At 33.8% G+C, this 8959-nt stretch overlaps 1 long non-coding RNA gene across 3 annotated transcripts; it reads right to left on the bottom strand.

The window, feature by feature from the left end:
* Window positions 1–4237: 4237 nt before the first annotated feature.
* LOC141375654 (uncharacterized) lies at window positions 4238–7237 on the bottom strand. Of its 3 annotated transcripts, none has more exons than XR_012384434.1 (7): window positions 7179–7237; window positions 6862–6901; window positions 6538–6565; window positions 6223–6282; window positions 5778–5916; window positions 5569–5672; window positions 4238–4979 (listed from the first exon to the last, which is right to left on the bottom strand). It is a non-coding gene; the product is annotated as an uncharacterized lncRNA (long non-coding RNA). The 3 variants fall into 3 exon arrangements; XR_012384433.1 differs by having other exon boundaries at window positions 5778–5913; XR_012384432.1 differs by having other exon boundaries at window positions 4633–4979; window positions 5778–5894.
* Between the last annotated feature and the right edge of the window lie 1722 nt (window positions 7238–8959).

Genomic DNA, 8959 nt, shown 5'->3' with positions numbered 1-8959 from the left:
GACGTGCATTTTGAAGGCTGAAAACAATGATTTGGGCATCACCACACACTCCCACAGGCTGTCTGTCTTAAAAAGTTTTCAGAAAATGCTGGCCCTTTAAGGGAGTCAGGTGTTTGATTTGTTTACTGCTGAGTGTGCTTCATTCTCTGTCCATCAATTCAGATGTAGAGTCTGATATGTTTTAGGCTTTAAATAAGAATCTACAATGAGTAAGTAAAATGTGTTCAAATGTTTTTGAGGGTTTCTAAAATAAGGCTGTGTTTTAAGTTATATTGTTGTTATCTTGAACTGTGTACTTGAAAGCTACATTGTTAGCTAGTTAGCCCTTCTTACATTTATTGTATATTGCATACTGCCATAATGTACAGATGTTAACAGTTTTATGTATCTTTCTGGCAACTAAGCCAAAATTAAATTCCATCGCCTCAGTAAGGTAACATGTGCACAGAAATCATTACAGGGAATCACAAAAACATATGATACACTTAACCATCCACACACAAAAGCTCCACTGTCAGCTCCCAGGTTGTGAGTTTGTTGCTAAGTATTTTTCAGAGCTGTGTTTCCACCTATGAATTTATATTAGAAACAATAGAAAAGTTTGTTGTCATGAGATTTTTTAAGTAAATAATAATTATAACAATAAAATATTGGATTCTTTGGTTTTTCGGTGTTGCCGACTTTATTTTTTGTTTATATAATTATTTGTAACTTTTTATTGAGAATTGAGTTTTTAATTATTTTAAACTTTGACATTTAAAATAATTAGTTTTTTTTTTTTTTTTTTTTTTTTTTTTGCATGGTCAGCATTGAGGAGAGAGTAACACATTTCACCGCAGCACTTTGTGTGTGTGTGTGTGTGTATGTGTGTATAATACCTATACCTGCTGCAGTCAACCTAAAACCTACAGTAGGTTGACATAAAACCAAAACAACACCCATTCTTGTCTTAGGACATTTTATTTGGCAAATTTTAAAATAACAGTAAGTATATGTGACATGTTAAATATATAGTATAATTTGCTGGTTTTAAACATACAGAATAATAATAAATATAGTTATGAAACAACCATAACACCAAATGTTGACTAATGAAAGTACATTTATAACAACTATTTATTTGTTAGACTTCTGTATTGTCAAACCATGTTGCATACAAATGCATTCAACAGACTTATATGACAGTGCATTGCTGTAGAGGACAAATAAAACACGAGACAGGTGTTTAGAAAGAGTATAGTTTATTTAGTTTGACATGCAAACTTATCTAAACAAGACACACTTTCAGAAAACAGCCCGGAAACATTATAATGCGCGCGCTCGTGAATATAACCCGCGGTTGTCTTCAACTGTTGTCTTCAATAGTCCTTATTTGCTCAACAACTGAGCTGAAAAACAAAGCAAAACATTACAACAGTCAGACATGGAGCAAAGAGCATAGAATTACCAAGAGGCGACACTCTACAATTTGGGAAACAATAACGCGCTTTTTGAATAATATAAATAAATAAAAAGCAGCTGCTTTCCATCGCGACAGCAATGACGAGCGATCGCTATTACTTGAAACTGGCGGAATCCGGGTCTGTTGCTCTTGGTCATTCTAAGCTCTTTGCTAAAGGTTTAATCATAACAGTTACCATGGTTTCTATTTCAAACTACAGTAAACTAAAGTTTGAAACTATAGTTTAAAATAGAAGATGAGTGGGCCTCGCTACTCCCACCCACCATAACCCTCGCAGCGAGGTCCCACTACCGGCCGCCCGTGTTTCCCCGAGGGTCCTCGGAGGTTGTGTTCTCCCTGCCTAGGGCTCAAAGGCCGCCTCGCTGACAGAGCACACGAGCTTTATAGGAATGCATATGCAAATTTTTACAAGGCACGTCACTGTTGTCTCGCTGTCATGGCGAGCGCTGAGGAGGGCTCACCTGATTGGACCACAGAGACTCAGGAATCTGCGTCAGGGCGAGTTGCCGTCTGCTGTGGACAAAAATATATTAAATATATTTAATATATATATTTTTACGTTTTTGGTGCTGTGTAATATTCTGAGATACTTTATACGGTTCCTTTTACAGCATCCATGGTGTAAATTAAGCGTTTCCGGCGAATTGAATGCCAATGCAAAATCCGGTGCGTTTAAGGTCTGTTTTCTTTCAAAATCAGCGATCTCCACAAGCTGAGTGATATCCGATTTAAAGTGGGTCTCAGATTGTACAAGAAGCACTGCATTAAATTACATTTCCCCCGCCATATCCTTATAATATGAGCAATATATTTTACCCCAGTATATTCAATGGAGCTTCTGCGTTAGCCTGCCGATTCTGACGGGCGCGTGCGAGTAAACAGCTTTTTGTCTCGTTTTACGCTTGAGCAACTAAATAAATGCAAAAGTTTATTTAACTGAATGTATGTTAATGACATTACAACATCGATGCTGTATAAGGAACCGTATAAAATGGAAAAAAAAAGTTCACAATAACAGGTCACCGGAAGTGTATCAGCATGGAAACAGCACTAGCTCGGCATATACCCTATTTAAATAGGAACTTATATACATCTAATATATCTAGAAAACTACAGGAGTATTACATACTAAGCAACAGAATCCTGTGGTGCCACAGAAATGTTTAAGTGATACCACACACTACCACAAGAATACCGCAGGAGTATTACATACTGTACAACACAGAATCCTGTGGTAAAACATCCCAAAAAAAACAACAAAGTACTACACAATCATCACATGGTTTTTGTTTTGTACATTTGATGGTTTACCACATGAAATACCACATGCTACCACAAAAATATTACAGGAATATAACAGTAATACCACACGCTCTACCACAAGAATATCCCAGGAATATTACATATTGTATAACAGAATCCTGTGGTAAATACTACCACAATATGAAAGTGATACACTACCACAAGAATACTACAGGAGTATCACATACTGTACAGCACAGAATCATGTGGTAAAACGTCCCAAAAAACAACAAAGTACTACACAGTTACCACATAACATTTGATGGTTTACCACATAGAATACCGCAGGTAATGTTTGTAATGGAGGGTGTCGGTCATCTTGTTGTTTCAATTGCAAATTTATTCCAGTACACAAACATTTGCACACTGAAAAGTTTTTACAATAAATATGAATACATGTGATGTTACTTTGTAAGAATAGGTATTTCTTAATTAAACGACTTAAATGCAGAACATACTGATTTTACCTTGCACTGAGAAAAAAAAAATGTTTTAGAAAAAAACAGAACAAAAAAGCTAATTCTTGTGATATTGTACTGCAGAAATTGCTGTAGCAATCCTGTGATATTTAGCTGTGTTGGTATTACCACACAAAAACAACAGAGAAACCACATACTTCATCCAATGGTAAATTCCTGTGAAATTTCACTGCAGAAAGTGCTGTAGTAATCCTGTCATATTTAGCTTTGCTCATTTTTTTGTGTGGTAAATTTATGTTGTACTGCTGAAATACCACAGGACATTTTTGTAAATCCGGTCGCACACCAGAAGCGAACTTAAGTCCAACTTTTGTGCTACAGAAAAGCCCAACAGTTTGTAACGACATAAGGGCATGTGCTAGCTATAGACAATATTTTAAATGTCATCCTCTAGTATTAATTATCATAAAAATTCACATTTTCAAAAGAACTCCTCGTATTATAGTAAAACAGATAGTGAAGGGTTAACTAGTGAGTCTTTTCGTCATTTTATTTGATTTCTTTTTTATTACTACAGGTTTGGAACAACATGAGGATCAGATTATTTATTATTATTATTATTAATTTATTTTTTTTGCTTTGGATGAAGTTTTTATATTTTTATTGTTTTTATTCAATGATATGTGCATGATTGTGATAAATGTAGGCAGTTCCTTTGAAAATATGCTATGTACCAGGGATGTCAAACTCCTGGAGGGCCGCAGCCCAGCAGAATTTAGTTCCAGCCCTGCTTCAACACACTACCTTTAGATTTAGTTTGATCAGGTGTGTTTAATTACACTGTAAAAAATTTGACCTTAAATTCACAGTAAATTACTGGCTAATAATTGCATTACTTTCACAGTAAATTACTGTATGTAAATTCACAGTAAATTATTGTGAGGTAGTTCACAATAATTTACTGTGGTTTTGTCACATTAAATTATTGTGAAATTACAACCATATATTGTAACTTTACAGTAGATAATAAAGTCCGTTACTGTGATTTCACAGTATTATATTGTAGAATTAACTATATTTTACTGTGAATTTGCAAAACGATTACTGTGATTTAGCAGTATGTTGCAGTTTAAATACCTGATTTAACTTTAAAGTTACAGTTATATCCCGGATTACTGTAATTTAACAGTTTGGTGCTGTAAATTTTTAAAGCAAATTTAGGTCACACAAAAATGAAAATTCTATCTTGATTTACTCACCCTCAGGTTGTTCCAGCTCTGTTAAAAATGATTTGTTTTTGTTAAACACAGGAATAAAATTATCAAATATTCCCCTTTGTGTCCAAACAACCTGAGGATGCGTAAATGACGACAGAATCTTCATTTTTGGGTGATCTGAGAAGACTCTAAAATCAAAATAAAAACAAACACACTTACATTTTACAGATTTATTTAACAGTTTAATGACATCCGTGTAATCATTTCAGAAAACTTTCAAAAGGTGAAGGCTCAAAAAATACTATAAGAACATATTAATAATCATCAATAAATCATATGTAGCATACATATAAAAAACAGTGCTTCAGAGTGCACTCTCTCTCTCATTATATATATATATATATATATACACACACACACATATACATGAGAGAGACAAAACTTATTGCTAAATTAGGCAGTCGTCTATTCAAGGTCAATCATTTTTCTGATAATTTTACACACTTGCTGGTTGATGTGTCTTCTCTGCTTCTTTGACTTCGTCTGTCTTCCATCTCCAAACTGGTGCCCAAAAAGCACCTATAAGCAAAAGGGCAGACAAACAGTTAGCTTCATACAACACTACTGGGACACTACTGCTGCGCTACAGAGCAAAATTACTGTTAGCTTAGTTTGAACATGCTGACAATACTGTAGCTCAGTCAAACTGCAATCATTTAAACAAAAACATTTGAAAACAATCTGAAAAACATTTCCATCACAAACACACAATCAAGAACAGTCCAACAACAAATAGGGATTTTAATAACCTAGGCAGAGCATTTTAAAACAGTTGATTTGATTTACATCTTCTGTTTACAGACTATAATCTAATGCTGGGTTCACACTTATTGCAAAGTTAACACATGCATCACAGCACTTGCTCTTGAATACTAGCAGGATGTTTCTTGCATCAAGCAAATTTTTCATGATTTAAATATTAGGAAAATTTTGCAAAAAAAACTTGATTGAAGTGATATAGCACTTGTGTTGTATTCATTTCAATCAAGTTTTTTGCAAATATTCCAAATATTTTTCAACGTTTTTTGAGTTTCACTTAATTTGTGCTGTCCAGTAAAAATTTCCCACTATTTATGCATTTGCAATGACTTGCATGTAATCCACTCACCTGAATAGGTAACTTCACATATGGTATAAGAGCCCCATCCTTTTAAAGACAGCTTCCCCTCTGGTCTCCAGCACAGACAAACAAATTGAGTCTGCAACACGGCCCTTTATTACAAGGGGACAAGGGGAGTCATGACTTGTGCTCCTATACATTCCTTGTTTAACCCCCCAAAACAAGCCCTCAGTTACAATATTTATTGTAGACATTACCTTAAATTCCAGAGTGCAAAAGGCATCTTCAGCATACTTCAGTTTCAGACCAGATCCAAAGTCAGTTGTGAAATCCAGGTGAGGTCCCATGACCACTCGACCCTCCAAGGAATAAGACTGTTTGTTTGATGTTGTACTGCTGGGGAAAGAAAGACTAAATTAGAGGTGTTTGTGAATAGTTACATTTGTTTGTAGAAACAAAGTTGACATTCCATGCTCTGCCTATTAAAAACCAAGCAAACAAACACACATACCCAGTAAAATTGCTAATAAAAATAAAAACTATAGTTTAAAAAAATCTTTGGCTAATATTTACTACGACTAGAGGTACTGGTGGAACTTCTGGAAGAAGAAAAAGAGTTTGTACAAGAAACTGCTCACAACAAATCTGTGAAAAACCTGACATTAAAAAATCTAATAAAAATGAGGAAGGCATCAACATTACCTTTAATAATCAAGCGAGGGTTGATTGGTAGCATCAGTGTTTCAACATCAGTGGCTGTGGCTGCAAAAAAATATGAATTTAATAAGAGTAGAATAAGACTCAACCTAACACACGCGCGCGCGCACACACACACACACACACACACACACACACACACACACATACTCTCTCTCTCTCTCTCTCTCTCTCTCTCTATATATATATATATATATATATATATATATATATATATATATATATATATATATATATATATAGGTTTAGATTGTGATAATGAATTTAGGTTATATTTGTGTGCTCAGAATTTACACTCACCTCACACTTCAGCTATTATCAGGTACACCTGAACACCAAAAAAATAAAATCTACAGTTAGTGACAATATACAATTACTTCTCATTAGTAAATGTTAGCAATGCATTAACACCAGTGAGAAATACAATATGTACTGTGTTAGTTTAAAAGAATACAACTGAATTGTATTATAAGCCTCATTTAATAAAACAGTTAAGACTTGTTTCATAATGAGATTAGTTTATTTAACTAACTTAACGTTACAGTGAACAAAATTAACGTACATGATGGTGACTAACGTTAACTGTTAACAGTAACGTTAACTTAAGTGAAGGTCAGAGCTTACCTTAACGTTATAGTCATTTCACCTTTACTTCAGACTTGTACTGAAACAAAAAATGCAGTTAACAAGAAGTTAATTAAAGAAAATTCCCCTTTTTTTAAGGAACTAACGTTAACGTTATGCTAATAACGTTACCTCAGAAAACACTACAAGCACCATCTGGCGTCGTTAATTTCTTGTTTAAAAAAAAGGCGCGCTTAAACCCTGTACGTGCGAGTACAACTAAAGTACTCGGTAAATTCCTGTTAAATGACATGCACTATACAGAAATACACATACAACAATCATTTAACGGACAAAAGTCACATTTAAACACTTACCGAGGATGAATCCGTTGGGTGAAGAGACGACGGAGGCGTTGTCTGTGGTGATGGCGCTTGTTTGCGGTCAAGTCGAGTCAGTTCTGTTCAATGAATCGGCTCCTTTAAGTGAACAGTAAAGAGTCGAATTCGCCTGAAACCGATTCCTTTTTGTATAATATTGTAAGACGCAGACATATAATTCATTAATATTTCATTATATTGCTTGGTTCGTGTACTGCTTGTACACGAATTGCATGTTGATGACTATGAGCTTATGAGCATGTCTGATATAATATCTGAATCTGATTCAATGTCACACGAGTCCTGAAACGAAGCAGTGCAAAAGTGATATATTGATTGAAATATAAAGTTAATTCTTTTCTTTGCCATTCAAAATATTACATATCTCTGACTTTAACAATAAGAATAAAGTTCGTTTGGAGTGTATTGAGAATTATTATTTTTTCGTCCCAGGATTCATTTCGCACCAAGCTGCATCAAGCTGTAATGGTGGATGAGAAGGCACATAATATTATAAATATTGCTTTTAATATGTAATGAAATAAACTTTTAACATGTTTTCATGCGAGAATGTAATTCTTTAAAACTGAAATCTGTGGATTGTTAGTAAAGATTGTGTGTAATTTTAAGTGTGTTTTGCCGGTAGCGGAGATCTATGACCTCCAGGCGGTAACGGCGCTCATTACTCATGTATCCGCCGAGAGGCGCCTGTCTTCAGGCTAGACATTGGGACAATTGCCCCGTCTTCAATGGCTCTATATGCGTCCGAAAATGAAGTTTTGACTGTTTTTCATGCTAGAATGTAGTTGTTTAAAACTCTAATCTGTGATTTATTTATATAGATAAAAAAAATAATAATAATTATATATATATATATATATATATATATATATATATATATATATATATATATATATATATATATATATATATATATATATATATATATATAATTCTGAGATTAGTGACCTCCAGGCGATGGCATGTGCCTAATACTCATGAAACAGTCTAAAGCAGACATTTACCCTGACATTGAAATAATTGTTGGCTGTTTAACAGTCTTTGGTTTCATTAATTAATTACTTTTTATTCCAGTTTATTATGTTTTGGCTAAGCACACAGTTGTTCATTAAATATTCTTTCCTATTCTATGTTAACTGTATAAAATTAAATAAAGGTGAAGTACAACCAAAAAGATGTTGGTAACCAAATCGTTTTGGGGGCTATAACATTCTGTTATTATTTGTTAAAAGTTAATTTGTATTAATTTCTACGTTTAATTAAAAAAAGGTTTGAATTTCTATAACTAACGTACAAAAGATATAGCCCTTTTCACAGTAATTTGCTGTAATCATGCTACCTGCCGTAATTTCACAATAAAATTATAAATACAACATATTACTGTGATTTTTTCAGTTAAATACTGTGAAGGGATACTAATGTAATTTACTGTGAAAAATTACAGTAACTTGTTGTGAAAACCTGGAAATTTTTTACAGTGTAGTATAACTGCAGTGTTACCCTGTAGATTGTGCAGTAAATAACTGTAAAATAGCCAGTGTTTTGCTGTAATAAAAGGAAACAGTATTTTACTGTAAAAGGAGTAGACTTTGTATGAAATTGTGTAGTGCAAAGAATAAATTACAGTAATTTATTTTATGTACTCATTACAACTTTGACAATAAATAGCAAATTACTGTTCAACCATTACCGTCCCATCCACTCTGATGCTTTATGTTGCTAATTATAGAGACGTGCATTTTGAAGGCTGAAAACAA

Source organism: Danio rerio, chromosome 8 (genome assembly GCF_049306965.1).
Source record: "Danio rerio strain Tuebingen ecotype United States chromosome 8, GRCz12tu, whole genome shotgun sequence".
Taxonomy (NCBI): Eukaryota; Metazoa; Chordata; class Actinopteri; order Cypriniformes; family Danionidae; genus Danio; species Danio rerio.
Note: the sequence above shows the minus strand (reverse complement) of the source record. Positions and strands in the feature narration are given on the sequence as shown.